This window comes from Ochlerotatus camptorhynchus, unplaced genomic scaffold (assembly GCF_037179485.1).
Source record: "Ochlerotatus camptorhynchus isolate MF236.1 unplaced genomic scaffold, CSIRO-AGI_Acam_v1.1 ptg000603l, whole genome shotgun sequence".
Taxonomy (NCBI): domain Eukaryota; kingdom Metazoa; phylum Arthropoda; class Insecta; order Diptera; family Culicidae; genus Ochlerotatus; species Ochlerotatus camptorhynchus.
This window is the reverse complement of record NW_027041083.1, coordinates 92248-110465: the sequence shown is the minus strand read 5'-3', so window position 1 is coordinate 110465 and position 18218 is coordinate 92248. Positions and strand designations below refer to the sequence as shown.

The 18218-nt window shown below is 35.4% G+C and overlaps 1 protein-coding gene across 1 annotated transcript in view; it reads left to right on the top strand.

Annotated features, from left to right (window-relative positions):
• Positions 1 to 5014: 5014 nt before the first annotated feature.
• The window catches only part of LOC135714066 (uncharacterized), a 51028-nt gene continuing 37824 nt past the window's right edge, over positions 5015 to 18218 (top strand). The window contains exon 1 of the mRNA XM_065237332.1: positions 5015 to 5128. The gene's annotated coding sequence lies outside the window, so the exon portion shown is untranslated. The remainder of the gene's footprint in view (positions 5129 to 18218) is intronic.

The following is an 18218-nucleotide window of genomic DNA, read 5'->3' as shown; positions in this document are numbered from 1 at the left end:
TTAGGATCTGATAAACCAGTTGGTCTGCTATCGGGAACGCATACACTGTTAGGCCACGGCCAGGGTAGACGCGACACGCGACGCGACGCGATGCGACTCACGCAAGGAATAATAATAAATAATAAGATTCTTTTGAATTGGTCGCGTCGCGTCGCGAATCGCGTCTACCCTGGCCGTACCCTTAGGCTTCTAATTTGCTCAGAGTAGAACGATGTTTCCAAAGAATCCTCCAGTTGCTTTGAAACGTTGACGTCGTGGTCCTCACTGCACAGCCACTCTTCCAAAACTACTTCTACCGTTGTGAATGAAATCAAATCCAATCCCTGTAATAGGTACATAACATATTTGATGATGAGAACTGCGTATTCGAAAATGAAAATATTATTTATTTAATACTTACGTTTAACTTCTTGCGTTCGAATAACGCGTCCCAGTCACAAAGCCATCCGGGTCCTTGTAGGTCGTCGATGAGTTCGTTCTTTTTTATCGTTTTGAGTCTGTTGGTGGTGTAGTTTAATTCTACAACCAAAAGTATATGTATTTATGAGCATACAAAAAAAATCAATTACCACTTACCTGTGAACAGTTCAAGTAACTCAACTGGCAGGTTCAATTTCTGCAAAACTATGTGCGAAAGCGAACTGTTATCTTGCATTGGCGCTATTTTTGTGTTGTGCTGATCCCGTGTTTTATTTATGTTTTGATTTTAATTTTTATGCGCATATTGTTTTGTTTTCTATATCATTGCACTTCAAATTCAATCAATGCATAATGTTACTTAAAAGTGCCACACATATTTTTTATAAGTCGCACATAAAATGTTAATTTTCTTCTGTGCTTAAAATCTATGTGTTTTAGGCACTTGAAAAATATCAGTCGTTTAATTTGAGTGTACAGTAAAAGTATGGACGTCTGTCAAAAGTTATTCCAATTGAACCGTCAAAATGCACCGCTTTGCTCGATTGGAACTGGGACGGGACTTGACAATCGGGTAGCGATTTTGAGCCAATTTTCTGTCAAACCTGAGCCAGTTTCTGATTGGTCGATTTGACAGTAGCAATCGTGGAATAAAAAGGATAGAGGGATCGCATCAATCTGGCTGGCAGTGATGCCGGAATCAATGTTGACGTCAATGGCGTTCCCTAATAAAATTGTTATGGTTATTTTGCTTAACGACGTGTTCTGGGTATCTTTCAAACCATTAGTGGAAAAGTTCAATTATTTGGGTTATCGTTCGTTTATGGTTATTTATATTAGGGTTGTTATTTGTTTATATTTACGAAAGGTGAGTTGAAAAATTTAGGGCACTGCGTGTTTTAAGCTATGGATATTGTTGTTTGTTTATGGTTAATTTTATTGTGTTGAGCAAAAATGATGTTCAAGCTGCTAGACTGCGGTAGAAACTCCGGATAAAATCCAAATTTAAAATAGAAAAATATTTTACATTCCTGTCATCATTGGTCTACTCCTTCAAACACCACGCGCAACTTTCCGAAGGGCATTCTTCAAAAACATTAAGAAGAGTGAGAAGCTCGATTGTTACGTCCCGTCCCGGGATTGGAACAGCTTTTTTCAGTTTTGTGGTGTCAGTCGTCCATACTTTTACTGTAGGGCTTTATTCGTGTGGGGTGCTGTATTCGTACACGGTAAGAAAAAAAGTACCCAACGGCCAGTTCACTTTTACCTACTTTTGACTAGTTTGTCTCCTTTTCTCCTTCTAATGTTGTCAAAAACGGAGGAGCAAAACCACCCAACAGGGGTAGTAACGTGTGGGAACCCAACGTTGAGTATAATAATATTTACCTACTGTTGGGTACAACTAACTTACTTTTGCGTTGAAAGCTAGTGGAAAATTCCATACGAATTGCACACAAGTAAATGAAAACTACTTTGACCCGCTTTACCTATTTTTGGGTTCCTGCACTATAGTGCCGAGATGAGTGAAAAGAACTTACTTTTGGGTACTTTTTTCTAACCGTGTACACGGATGCGGTATACACGCTAACTTGAAAGTACTCATTAATGAGTAAAAAAAGACCCATTTTGATGAAAAGTGGTTTAACTCATTGATGATTAAACAATTTTACCCATTAATGAGTATCTGTTACCCATTAATGATTAACAATTACTCATTAATGGGTAACAGATACTCATTAATGGGTAAAAAATTTACTCATTTAATGAGTCAAGCCACTTTTCTTCAAAATGGGTCTTTTTCAACCATTAATGGGTACTTTCAAGTTAGCGTGTACAGCACACTATGGCCGACGTTATGTTTAACGTACAGAACAAGAGTAAAATCGGTTTTCAATTGAAACGATAATAATCAATTAAAACACTAATTAACTCTTGCACTGTAACGTCACCAGGGCATTGTTTTACACACAGCAAAAAAGGTTGTTGAATATTACATCGAAACTGCTGCAACCAGGTCAATCCATCGGTTGTGTAATATCACATTGTACGATGTACATCGATTTTGCAAACAAAATTACATCCATTGATGTAATATTGTATCTGCTTTTTGCTATTACATCATTATTTCATACATCAGCTTGAATTACGTTGATCGATATTACATTTTTTTTTGCTGTGCATACAAATAAACATTGCCCACAGGGCATGCCAAAACTTCTTTCAGTGATTTGAGGCTATGTCAGTCGTGCAAGAGTTAATGGTGGTAAGCTCTACCTTGTAATCGCAATGTGCTATTTTATATGATTGCGTCGAGGATCGCGCATTGGGCACATTTATGAGATTATGAATGCGGAAACACTAATAAAAGTGCGGTTTTACGTTAAATTGTTGTTGTGTCTTCATCGCACATACCGTTCCGATTCAAATTTCGGACGATTCAAATTTCGGACACTTTCATTTTTAATTAAATATTACATCCAGTTAGAAACAAAGTAATAATGTTAGATGATCGTGGAGGGCACTAGTCAAAAAAATTTAAAATTTACAAGACATGTGGATCATATTCGACCGAGATAATCAACTTTTAAAAGTGTCCGAAATTCGAGTTTAAGTGTCCGAAATTTGAATCGGCACGGTATTCCTTGGTGAATGAAGAATAAGTGCGCAGAAGGCGTCAAGACGATACAACGTCTAAGTGCACTTTTATTAGCGTTTCCACTCTTCTAAAGAGCTCAATTTTATTTGCAATTGATAATGTCACAAAACTATGCATATAGGAGGCATCACTGCACTGCAAGCCACTTTTTATTGTTGTGTCATATGATGTATTCTAATGTTTTATGCGTGCAACAATTTACATCGTGATGAAGTTTGATTCTAATGTAACGTTTGGTCACAGACAAACAGACATAACACTCGCAAGTTGTTCATCGAACAAGCATTTAACGGACAATTTAAAAGCATCGTAGTTGGTAGTACCGCCACTAGTGGCGCGCATAGTCAATCCCCTTGCGTCTGACGTTTAAACACTACCGCCATCTGTTCAGCGTAGTGCCCACCACAGTGTACTCAACAGATGGCGGTAATGTTTTAACGACGATGTTTTACAGTGAGAAATACTCAATGTGTTATGTCTGTTTGTCTGTGGTTTGGTTCTGTTGTCATTTGATGTATTCTGATGTTTTATGCGTGCAACAAATTACATCGTGATGAAGTTTGATTCTGATGTAACGTTAGGTTCTGATGTCATTGGATGTATTCTGATGTTTTATGCGTGCAACAAATTACATCGTAATGAAGTTTGATTCTAATGTAACGTTAGGTTCTGTTGTCATTGGATGTATTCTGATGTTTTATGCGTGCAACAAATTACATCGTGATGAAGTTTGATTCTAATGTAACGTTAGGTTCTGTTGTCATTGGATGTATTCTGATGTTTTATGCGTGCAACAAATTACATCGTGATGAAGTTTGATTCTAATGTAACGTTAGGTTCTGTTGTCATTGGATGTATTCTGATGTTTTATGCGTGCAACAAATTACATCGTAATGAAGTTTGATTCTAATGTAACGTAAGGTTCTGTTGTCATTGGATGTATTCTGATGTTTTATGCGTGCAACATATTACATCGTGATGAAGTTTGATTCTAATGTAACGTTAGGTTCTGTTGTCGTTGGATGTATTCTGATGTCAAATTTTACATCGTCAAGACGTTTGATTCTGATGTAACGTTTGAGGCTAATGTATTTTTATGTACTTGGACGTCACACTGAAGTCTGAATACATTAAGGGTACAGCAATATACGTTAAAATTTAATGTATTGAAGATGTCTGCTGATGTTTCCTACATTACAATTTCTATTCGGGAGGCCTTTGTTAGAAGAGGAAAATACTTCCAATGCATTGAGTGCACCTAGTTGCTCAAAGCTTCTAATGGGATATCTGCGAAGTTCAGTTGGTTATTGTTAAGGGGGTATTCCCAATCTTTTGCCTTTTTTCGGCCTGTTTTTCAATTAATTTTTTTTCAAGGAAAATGAATAGTAATGCGCCTAACTCTTTGGGATTCTTGTTTATTGAACATTAAAGTTTACAAATAAATTTTTTTCGACATAAAAAAAGACATTATTGACGTCACAAAATGGCGGCAAACAGACCCCTGTTCGCCGCAAACGCCTGGACGGGCGAAGACTTTTCTCTGGAACGGCTTCATCTGAAACAGATTTCGTGATGAAATTATAATCTGCATAAGATTCTCTGGAGCTTCTCCCGTTGGCAGCAAAAAATCTTGCAAATTAACAAAATGGCGGCCATATGAAAAAACAGGCGATTTTTAGGCCGCTTTTTTGCAGCTTTAAGGTGCTTCAAACAATGTTAAATGTTAATATTTTTGGCTGAAAGTGGGAGAAGCTCCAAAGAATTTAATAAGGAACAAAATGCGCAAAGATTCAAGTCAATATCTCTTATAGTTTCTGAGAAAAATCTTCGCCCGATAAAAAAAATGTGGTTTCGAGAAAAACGCGTTTAAAGTTTTGACTTTAGTTAAAACCATTTGGGGGTTCTTACCATTAGTCAGCTATGCCTGGACACCGAATTCGCTGATCGGAAAACGGCTTGGGGGGATGAAAGTATATAGTCTAAAGTACAAAAAAACGTGAAAAAAAAAATTTTGATTTTTTGAAAAAAAAGATCGGGAATACCCCCTTAACTTAGGTCATCGAAGGAACTGGAGCTTTCTGATATTTTGTAGGTTGAAGCACCGTGCGATGTGAATTAATTTCTTAAATAACGTCATCATTCAGACTGAATCGCTTAAGGTTGGTCAAGTTGTAGAGTACGACCGTAATTTTGGAGAATACGTTATGCGTGAAATCCATCTCCGTTGAATATTGCGTATATGCTGCTAGATTCTGAAGTGAAGGTAACTGACAAAGATGAAACAGATCCTGGTGATTGTTGCCCAGAATTAGAGCCTAAACAATTCGTGTTCCAGGCGAAAGCATTTCCAGTTTGTTGTTGGAAAGCACAATGAATAGAAATGTTAGCTTGATGAACAGCTTTCGAAGAACGCGGTCAACCCTGAAACAAAAACTTAATGTTAGATACGATCAAAACGCAATATATACTTATTGATTGATACTCAAATTCAGCATACACAGCATGTTGGCTTTTTCCAATCCCTCTGTAATTTCTTCAGCTTATTGGCCAGTCCATCGTCGCCAACAGTTGACAGGTGAGCTACTCGTTCATGTCGAACAACTGGTTCAGAACCCTCGAGCTTTTGATGTTGTTCCTCCACATATTCACGGACTAATTCGCCATATAGCTGCACTAATTGATTATTACTCGAACTTTCCGTCGATTGTGGTTCAATCCACCTTGAGCCTGTGGATGCTGATATTCGTAATAAATAAATAAAATAAAAGTATACGAAACCCGATAAACAGCAGAAACACAAACTATGGCCCAAGAAAAGTCAAATAAAATCTTCGAAGCCTTTTTGATCAATATACAGAGCTCTCGACAGAGCCTTCTCATCCGGAACATCGATTTTCTAGCGCAAGATTCAGCACGACGGCAAGGCAAAACAAAATGAAAACAAAATATCTGTCAAATGTAGTAGGGGATCCTCTCAGGCTGTGTTCCATTTGGAAAATTTTCACTTAGATTTGACACTTCGAAAATAAATTAAGATGTTCGAAAATCCCTCTGTTGTTGATCGGCCGATTTTCGAGAAAGCGTCTGTCAAAATTTATTCCTTGTCTGTCAGATATAAGTCTGCTGGAATAGCAGGTTTATTTGAAAATTTTCCATCTGTCAAATTTAAGTAAAATTCACCAAATGGAACACAGCCTCAGGGAGATCAGGCTTGCCAGATTATTTCTAGATAAACATTTCAAAACGTCCTATCTTCATTGATCGATTCTCTTAATCGACTTTCTCTGTCGCTAATAACTCAACATCAAAAGCATTCCCTGCTGTGTTCAATGTTCTAAGCGCAAAATAGTAACTTCTGCTATAAAACTTTGTGGCAAAAATAGCACGAAATGTGGGCGTGGTTATCGAAAGAGAAAGTCGATGAAGAGAATCGATCAAAGTACATAGGACCTTTTGAAATGTTCATCGAGATTTAGCAAACCTGCAGCTGAATTCCGGGCATAAATTTCATCGAAGGGAAAGAAATGTCTCCGTATGGTGTATATGTAGAAATTTCTTTCTCTTCGATGAAAAGTATGCCCGGAATTCGAATGCTGCAGTGGGGAATTGGTTCGTCAAAACCATTTAATGTCTCGAATCTGGAACGATGGGGGGACGATGTCACATATTTCACAAAACCCACACAAACACCATCCGTTCGAAGGTCGCTAACGTTAATAATTAAATTATTTCTCATGAAGCACACTTCCGTGTCCTTATCCCGAATTAACCAAAATTTGTCTGGCTTGTCTCCGCCGACCAGGATTCAATGGGCAAATATTCGGTACACTTCTAAGGATGCTCTCGAAGCGGGTGTTCAGATTACAAGTGCTGACCATACGGGCAGAGAACTGGAAAGATTATTTCCTATTAGATAGAAAAGAATAATAATTAAAAGACGATATAACTCACGTGAAAAGCATAATCCAACACCGGTGACTAGTACTTCTGGAGGGTGGCGTTGACAATGTTGTTCAACTGAACACTCGAGTCCCAGCAGAAACTTAATGATGTTGCAGGAAAACTAGACCGGCCTTTCACCGGTTACGAGATTCTATTGTTCGGAGCGTTCTGGATTTCAATTATCGTTCTTTTGTTGAAAAATTGCGGTTTGAATGCACGTAGTTTTAAGATTATCCACCGAGTCGAGTATAGTTAGATAAAAACGAGTACTGAACAAGATACAAAATGGCTACAATAGAGCGGTTAAAAATAGACCAACCAGTGTGAAGGTTCACATTTTTTATATTTTACCTTGGTCTATTTTAGTTTGACTGGTCCAAAAGTGACATAAATTTAAATCTAGAACAGACCACCGCTAAAGATGCCCTAAGGATAGAGGAGATACAGGAAGATGAAACAGAAGAAGCGGAGAAGGTGATTGTTGGTTCAGAGTAATTTTGCTTACCGATCGAAACGTTATTCTTTAATTTACTTCTCTTTCAATTTGTTGTTTGCTATTGATTAGTGCTGAAGACATGGAAAATAAAATAACTGAACAAAACCTGCATATTAGATAACATAGGTATTTAAACATACATCTCTTATGCCTGCCTTGTACACTGCAATCCAATTGGTCGACCACTACGGTTTTATTTTACAACGTACGGTTTTACCAGACACCAAATTTCATAAATCTAGTTCGGTACTTTTTTGCTGGATTGGTTCTGTAAAATACAATTTTAACCGAAAGCTTTGTAAAAAATATTGTTTTACCAATTTTCCGCAATCAAAATTGCTGAATTTCCTTTTTTTACTGAAATTTACCATAAACTGTAATTAAAAATTACTGATTAAAACTGTAAATGGCTGAAATTCCGCAATACTGTAAAAATTGTGACGAATGAATATTTTACAAAAACAAACAGTAACTTCTGTACTAGATTTTTGTAAAAATTACTGAACATTTGTAAACTTCATAATATCAAACCCAACTTGTGCTGCTATTTCTAAGATGAGTTTTCTTCTGTGCTCCGTTGTTAAACGTAAGTACTTTATTTTTTTACTACAATCCATTCGCTGAAAATATAATTCTTTTTCATTACTGGGCTTTCAGGTGCCATGGACATTAAGCGACCTAATGTCCTCCTCAACAGGAAACAAGCGAGTTTGTGTGTGGTGTACAGAGAGAGAATATAATTTTTGAGCGGACTCACGATGAAAATACAAAAACAAAAATAAATGTGTATGAGCCAAATGAATCTTTTCGTTTATTTAAAGAAAGAAATAATGAATTAATCAATTGGGTTCTTTAATTTTGAAAAATATATCGGTTTTTATATATCATCTGAAAGAGCTACGTTTTCTGAGCACAGCGATATTTTTTTCGATTCCACACACTTTCATCTCGATTTTTAAATCAAGATTTAAAGCAAAATAATAACTTCACTGTTTGACACTAAACTAACAAACTGACAGCTCGCTCCCATACAAAGTGACACCGAGGGGCGTAAATAAGGTGATTTTTACAAATGTAATCGTACTTATTTAAAATAGTTCCCGTGTACCAAAATTGATGAAATTTTGGGTTTGGGTTCCATTTTCAATGCAGATTACGAATATGCATTTACCTCAATACCCTTAAAGAACCCATTTAAAATTATTTTTTATCATTCGTTAAGGAAAACAAAGTACAGTAATTTCGGTAAATATTATACTGAACGCTATTGCAAACTTTACCGATCATTCAGCAAAATTTACAGTCCAGTTCAGCAAATTTTGACAGCTCACAAAGGAAGAAAATTTACTGAACGGATCGTAAATAAAAAATTACTGAATAGATTACCGAATGTTCAGCTGTTCCATATTCGGTAAAAAATTACAGTGTACTGTAAAAAAAATCTAAGTGTGCATACGCGGTTGACCAACCAGATTGTAGTGAATATGGCAGGCATTGGATATACTGATTTTGATCAATAGCGCCCATTACATATGTCAATATATTGACAAACATCGTATTGTCAATTTTCCTTACAATATAATCAATATATAAATATTGACAACATTAATGACAATACACTAAAGCGTTTGTTACACAGGTCAATATATTGACAATAAATTGACATACTGACAATATTATTGAAAGATAAAATTGATGACGATGGTTTGATGACGAGTATTGTTGAAAACTGATTTTCATTTCACTTTCTCAATATTCTTCCCCTACCCAAGAGGAGGGAGAACGTACGTCATTTAGACCGACTGACTCACAATGCACCTTCACGCATGCAGTGTTGGCATTTTGTTTAAATCTTCGTGTGTGATATAAAATGGATATCAAACTAATTAAAAAAGTATCTTTTTACAGTCGCCAATCACTACCAGGCTTCGTCTATATCGATGTTCATTTTCTACAAAATCACAATCATGTAATTTTGTTTTTTTTTTACTTTAAAATAAAATAAATACTATCTGCGTTTCACATGCCTATACGTAACGCAAATTCAATAATATATGCAAGTTCTTCCCTTAGGAATGTTTACCAAAACATCAGCATAATAGTTTATTTATGGGAAACTGCATACCATGAACGTGCGTTATTCAACACGAGTGGTAATTCCACGCAGTCGACAATCGATTTCATTCAATTCCATTAATTTGTTATCATGTTGTCCTGTGTATTTTCTGTGTCCTGTCAAAAAGTTACAACATTTGATATTGGCGTTGACGGAACCGTCGAGAAATCATCTCTTCTAACAAACATTGACAGTTTCTTATTGGAACTTTGAGTGGAGTGAAAGGATAGTACCAACTAGAAATACTCAGAGGGTGTGATAGGCGGAGAAAACAAAATACAATACGGCAGCAAGGATTTGTTCCTAAATTATCTTGCAACCCTAGCTAGAAGCTAGCATTTCAAATGACTTTTATTTTTGATTCGATTTACATGCAAAATAATAATTGATTGCATCGCAATATTTTGCACATTTCCTGGTGCCATTCATTAACCAACGAAGATCATTTTGTATTGTTTTTGGTTCCAAAACCTAGTTGAATTTGAGAAGCACACAAAACATTAAGGGGATTGAATTTCTGTTCGATTTCAATACTTTCAAATTTATTCTAGAAAGAAAAAGAAATCCTCGGAAAAATTCTAATAGGAATGTTCGATTGGCTCAGATTTTGACAGTTCATTTGGCTCAAAACATTCTCTCCGCCCATCTCTTCCTCTCAGTATTTCTAGTACCAACCAATTCAACAATTTTGAAATTTATTACGAAATTGTACGGACCTATTTAAAACCGTTCAATGATAATGTGTCGATTTTATTGATTTCTTACGAGTGATGGTAATTTGAAATTTTACCGACTCAGGTTATCCGAATTAAGTGTGTAGTTAGTATTTTCCACACTCAAAAAATAAATCACATTTCCAATGGAAAATATCCATTAGAATTTCACTTAACTTTCATGTGATCTCATAATTGGGAATCGCATCACAAAATCACATGAACCTTATGTGTCCAATGAAGTTTATGTGATTTGTCATATACAATTCATGTGATCGTATGAACGTTATTTGAATTTCAGATAAAAATCATTAATTTTGTTATTGGAAAAATATCATGTGCGTTTCCAATGGAAACTATATGAAAACTTTTTTCAGTGCATAGGTCCAGTAACGACGTTTCTCTTTTGACCCGCTGATCCATGTTTCTTGTGTGGGGAAATTAAGACAAGTAATATTGACTTTATTACATTGAGGTTAAAAGGCTTCAAACGTATTGCCATTGATGTTGTCAATATTCGTATATTGATGATATTGATAGAATTGACTGTTTTGTTTTTGTCAATATATTCTGAGTATAGACAAAGTGAAATGAAAATCAGCTTTTCGTCAATACTTGTCATCAATCATCATCATCAATATCACCTTTTCAATAATATTGTCAGTATGTCAATTTATTGTCAATGACATGTGTAATGGGCGCTAATGAGCAGTAAAATTTGCAGCGCAATTAGCAAACATTGAAATTCAAAGGTATTCTGCAACGATTTTGAATATGCTTGCGTGTTTTTATAATTCTGAGTGAGTAAAGAATTCACCATCAAATCTGCAAAAAAAATCTTAAAATAGTATCTGCAGCGCTCGCGATAGTATATGATAGTATTGTAAAAACCTACAAAACAGAAAAAAAACCTAATTTTCGGTAAAAAGTAACGTTTAAAATAGGTTATTAACGTTAACGATTCTCAACCAACAATACCTAATTTCAGGTAATTGATGTTTACCGATAATTTAGGTATGTGCGATTATCGTTATTTTTACCGACTTTTACACGGTAACCAGCGTAAACACATTAATGTGTAAAATTTCACACATTTCGAGAAAAAATGGGCCTACACTCAAAGGAATTTCAAATCTAAATAGATTAAAAGTTACGCTAAATCGCAACTCTCCTTACCGACGCATAGCTTGGTATAAAGAGAGAGAATACTAACTTAGTATAAAACTGGTTTATACATTGGATAGTATAAAATTGAGGTATTCTTCATATGTATATTATGCGATTATTCGCCAGATTCGATTATTTTTCAGTTTCATGTGGTTTGTTATGATTGAAAAACATAAACAATAAGCTGGAGAGAGTGAACCGTATGGAGATACGTTTTTATTTTATACAGATCATCCGGTTCAGTATTTTTCGCTTCATCGATTTTGTGGCGACGGCAGTTCGGCTCGCAGCTCGGTTCCCTCCAGTATGATCGCAGCTGGCGGATGTCGATGGAAGTCCGAAAATACCTGATAATAATTAAACATTTTGAATCAGACTCACCACCGTACCATAGAATATTCTCACCTTTCTCGATTCCCTCACCGGAACTCTTTTTTGTTCTCGATATCCCCATGATCAGCGGCAAAAGCATGAAATCCCACAGCGACAGTGATTCACTCCAAAGCAATGATGAATGACCAATGTTCTGCAAAATACTCGTACCTAATACCTTCGATGATCTTTTGCTGTAGGTAGCCATACATCAGCATTTAAAATTATGGTGCTGCATTCAAATAATTTTTTACAAACACCTACTGTAGTTTTTTTTTCCACTTGAAGCTCAGATGAAAATACATGTTTGAGGCGGTTTATGTCGATTATTGACAAGAACTAAACAGGGAAACAAATTTCTATGCATAATCATGAACTATGACATGTTATTCATACTCATGCATAAAAACAAACCTGGAATAGATTACTTTTTAATCAAAGCTATGAATAAACAAAGCTAAATAAAATAATGAATAAATTTTAATCTATTTTAGATTAGTAATATTTTTGAGTGTACTCATAAAATGTGTAAACTGCGTTTACACATTTTTGTGTAAACCCAGCAAACGTCAAAAGAAGTGTATTTTTTACACATTTTTCAAGAACGGGTTTTACAGCAAAATGTGTAAAAAGTAATCATTTCTAGAACTTAATTACAATGGTTGCGCATGGTTTTTTATTAACTTCGGAATTTTCTTATTTGTGTCAAAGATTAAATAAAGATTGCTCGAATGCAATAATATTTTATTAAAAAAAGGAATGCCATAATAGTGATAAGCGTGATTACCTCTTACCCCAGCAGGCCTGATTTCAATCCCAGTCGGCACCGCTGGGATGTTCTGAGGCATAACATCTCTGATCACGCCGAGAATCGCGCCTTCCTTCGGAAAGGAAGTAAAGCCATTGGTCCCCGGTTCATGAGTTCATGGATCGATAGGTAGGATCCAGGTATGGGAGCTGCCTTCCTGGCGTCAGTAGCATTGGTGCTCAGCACGGAAAACAAATCAAGGAAAAAACAAACATCATTATGAAGCAAGCAAGCGAGACACCGGACATTGATTATGATTATTTTTCTAAAACTTAACTATGAAAATAGTACACACAAAAAATTATCGTTAATTAAATTGAAAAAACCATTGGTAGAATTAAAAGTTTTCGTTGGTTCTTTTTGGTAGAAAGTCTTTAGCATTCAAAACAAAAGTCAGCCAACTGTCAATACAAAAGTAACTCGTTTTTTACTTTTAAAAGTAGAAACTTTCAAATCGAATTGTAGAACTGTCACATGTTTTTTAAATAGACTCACGAAAGGATTTAATTTAAAAGATGGGCATTTTTATCGCAAAGATGTATGTTTTCATCTCAAATATGAATTATTTTTAATTCGACTGCTATCCCGACCAACCATTTTGTTAATTTTCTTTAATTTTCTATACATCGATCTTCAAAGCCATTCATAAGAAAAATCGATAGCGATCGTCACCATTTCATGAATAATTGTAAAGATGCTAAAAGTCTAATCGTGAATCGTTTATAAAGATCTGTCTCAAAATATTGCTACCAATCGTTACCAACACGCAGAAAAAATTACCGTCGAAACAAAAATATTTGAGGTAAATTTAAACGTAAATTCAGTTTGTTCTGGCCACAAACATAAACTAGGTTGATTTCAAACGTATTCTACGTTTGAATCCATTGATAATAATGTTTAAAACAAAAATAATGTTACGTTTATTTGAAAAATATTCGTGTTGAAAATAAACGTGAATATTTTTGATTTATTTGAAAACTATATGCAATCAAAAATTAATATGTTTATTTTAAACATGCTTTTCATGTTTAAAATAAACAAACATATTTTGAAATTATTTTAGCATTTGAATGCTGAATAAATAAAAATAAAATGGATAGCAAATTAATGGAAATTCCTGCGATTATGGAAAGTCTGTGGATGTTTGGATCCGGGGGGCCGTCGGGGTGGGTGTCCGATCCGATCCAGTTCAGTAAAACTGGTGAAACTTTGTGATATTAGCGTCATTTTGTCGTTTATGACGCTGGTCCTCATACCGGCCTCTTTCTACGTTTAGTGTTCGGGGATGATCTGTTTTTCTTTCGACGTCGGGTGGGGGGTGAGGATGATATGGGGATCGGTATCAGAAACGACGGATTGCCGTTAATATTGTGATGTTCCACCGGTTTTGTCGAGCTTGGAACATTGCGTGGGTTTCCGGACCCTCTACTTCGGTTTCGCCGCTTGCAGGCCGTTTTCGGTTAAGTTTGCCGAATGTAAACAAGAAGGAAAAAAGGACACGCTAAAAATTGATTACCCAGGTTATGTATTGTTGAAATAAACATGCTTTTGAATTTATTCTAAACATACATATTTTTGTTGAGAACATGTTTGTAATTTACTTTGAACTATTCATATTTTTATTTAATAAACATATATATTTTTAACTTAAATGAACAAAATTTGGTTCCGTGAATGTTAAAATATCGATTGTGTTGCCAGATCAAAATATCGATTTCTGTTGTAAAATCAAAATATCGATACACAACTGCTGATTTGATTTGTGATTTTTTATCTGCATAATTTCTAGTTTCGATCCCAGGCCATCTGGGGTTTACTGATTTCGTTGTTGGTTGCTAATCCTCGGGTCCACGGCTGCTGTTGATGAGCTTATCAACGACAGGCAAACACACTCTAGTATGTGGTGTATTGATATTTCTGTAAATCTTTTCAATATTGTTTTGTCATAACCATCAACCAGTCAGCCATGTAGGTGTAATAGAGTTCAAAAAGGTATTAATTTTCCTCATTGGGTTCCAAATGCCGAGAATCCCACCACGCATGCTCTCACGGGTTATTAAATATAAAACGTGAAGAACTACAATGGTAAACATTTGCTGCGTCACGGCCATCGGTCTTCTCGTTCATTTACCAGCAGATTGCTTCTTCCGATGAAATGCCGAATATGTCGATAAATAATATAAACATTGCTATCTGTCACCTGGTGTGTCTCGAACGCTCGAACTCTCGAACTCTCTTTAACCAGCGATGCAAATCGATAACAAGGAGATTATAAATGTGCATCGATGGCAATCTTTGTTGTTCTTTGTCAAAGTTCAAAGTTACGATGATATCAGTATTTAAATATTTCTTGATGAATATTTGTAAAGAATACCAAAGTCCATGTGAGATATCGAAATTAAAAGAAATTTAGTATGGCACCTTTATAGATTACTATCATATGACCGATGAAGAAATAATCTTAAATGTAAGTATCGAGCAATAAAGATTTTTAAATGTGTACATCGAAATCATAGAAAATTTAAAGTAAAGGATTGCCGACATAAATCTTTATTTCTGTATAAAGCACTTTGAAGAAGTTTCACGAACGGTTGGTCGGGATATGCTTTGAAAAAAAATAACAATAGAAATATTTTATTTAATATATTTCGCCTATTTATATTTTTGATAATGACTGAAAGGGCACTGCATTGTGGAATCATGGGAAGCATTTTACGCAAATGATACAGTTGGTGATGGTGATGGTGGGAGTAGCCTTCCTTTCCGGCAAGCCTGACGAGGCTGCTCAAAACACATAAATTAGTAAAACCGGAAACAAGTATTCGAAAATTTCATCAACTTACCTCCAAATCCCGTAACTGGAATATCCTTCCGATCCTTCCACTCGATAGCGTCAGAAGAGAAACAAGCGCACCGGCGGATGAAAATGTGGGAAACTTGAAGCAACTGCTGCTGCTCATGTTAGCTGCAGAGGTTTCGTTTTTTTCACATGTCCAATTTGGCGGGAAACGGTGATCCAGTACTGTCAAAAACTTTGCAATTAAGAGGTTTTTGACAGTTTATCGACATTTATTCTAAAAAATACACTTTTAAAATTACAAGCCGAAAGTGAAAGAAACACTTTTAAACCAAAAAAATATGTTTTATTTTGAAAATGTTCATATTTAAAACTACGAAATTTGGGAAACTTTTAATTTGATCATGCATTATTTTTATAGCAACAATTTTTGTTCTTTGTGTGTATAAACCACCTACCCTCTAGTATGTCCATCGTTGCACTGTCCAGCTTGGACCGTAGTTCTTTCATTTTCCTGGTGTACTTCACTGACATATATACAAATTACGTGCGTAAACAAGGCAGGATAGAGCAAAGTTTGAAGTATTTTTTTTACCCATTAATGAGTATAAAAATACACATTTTTTGACTGGAACTACATTCTTAAAATGTGTATTTTTTTACACATTTTAAGATCCCCAAATTTACACAGCTGCATATAAACCTAAAAAATGTGTATTTTTATACTCATTTATGTGTTTACGCTGGCTACCGTGTAGGTATTCCTGTCTTAAACGCTGTCCAGACTGGAGAGTTATAACATGTTATAACGGTTGTCAAATAATTGCAACACAGAAACCACCATCAAGATAGCGCTATAACATGTTATAACTCTGTAGTCTGAACGTACTATTAAACGCTATACAGACTGGAGAGTTATAACATGTTATAACGGTTGTCAAATAATTGCAACACAGAAACCAACATCAAGATAGCGCTATAACATGTTATAACTCTGTAGTCTGAACGTACTATTAAACGCTGTCCAGACTGGAGAGTTATAACATGTTATAACGGTTGTCAAATAATTGCAACACAAAAACCACCATCAAGATAGCGCTATAACATGTTATAACTCTGTAGTCTGAACGTACTATTAGCGTGTACGGCGAGGGACCGAGGGACAACTAAAGCCCTACACAGCAAAAAAAGTTGTTGAATATTACATCGAAAATGATGCAACCAGGTCAATCCATCGGTTGTGTAATATCACATTGTACGATGTACATCGATTTGGCGAACAAATTTACATCCATTGATGTAATATTGTATCTGCTTTTTGCTATTACATCATTATTTCATACATCAGCTTGAATTACGTTGATCGATATTACATTTTTTTTTACTGTGTATACACACTTAAGGCCCACGCACATTAGATCTGGATCGGACGCGTTGCGGCAAAGTGACAGCTAAATCTATTGTCTAACTGTCAAATTTACGTCAACGCAACGCAAACGGATCTAATGTGGGTGGTCCTTTAATCTAGCTCGGTAAAATCTCCAACAGCAGATTAACTCGGCATTTACTTTTGCTGATATCTCTCCAAAATACTCGGCAAAATACCTGTTTGTTAGCTGATATCTCAGCAAAATATTATTTGTTAGCTGAGCCTCGGCAATTGTTTTACTGAATCTCAGCAAAATAAATTGCAGAATTACTCGGCTGTTGGAATCTCGGCGAAATTTTTTAAGTGTGTAGGGCTTTAGGGACAACAATTTACATCGTGATGAAGTTTGATTCTAATGTAACGTTAGGTTCTGTTGTCATTGAATGTATTCTGATGTTTTATGCGTGCAACAAATTACATCGTGATGAAGTTTGATTCTTATGTAACGTTAGGTTTTGTTGTAATTGGATGTATTCTGATGTTTTATGCGTGCAACAAATTACATCGTGATGAAGTTTGATTCTAATGTAACGTTAGGTTCTGTTGTCGTTGGATGTATTCTGATGTTTTATGCGTGCAACAAATTACATCGTGATGAAGTTTGATTCTAATGTAACGTTAGGTTCTGTTGTTATTGGATGTATTCTGATGTTTTATGCGTGCAACAAATTACATCGTGATGAAGTTTGATTCTAATGTAACGTTAGGTTCTGTTGTCATTGGATGTATTCTGATGTCAAATTTTACATCGTCAAGACGTTTGATTCTGATGTAACGTTTGAGGCTAATGTATTTTTATGTACTTGGACGTCACACTGAAGTCTGAATACATTAAGGGTACAGCAATACACGTTAAAATTTAATGTATTGAAGATGTCTGCTGATGTTTCCTACATTACAATTTCTATTCGGGGAGTGTTTACCACCATAAGTGTCTATAAATGCAAAATACAGTACACATCAGATCGGGCTTTTCCCACCGACGAACTTTGCCATAGCCGCTACCGATTAGAAATACTCAGAGGGAGAGATGAGCGGAGAGATTATTTTGAGCCAAATGAACTACCAAAATCTGAGCCAATTGAACATTCACATTAGATTTTGTTCGAGGATTTCTCATTCTTATTAGATTTAATTTAAGAGTATTGCAATGGAACAGAAATTCAATCACCTTTATGTTTCATGTGCTTCTCAAATTCAACTTGTTTTTGGAATCAAAAACAATATTCTAACTCTATTGTTTAATTTATCTTAGTTGGTTAATTAATGGCATCAAGAAATGTGCAAAATATTGCGATGCATTCA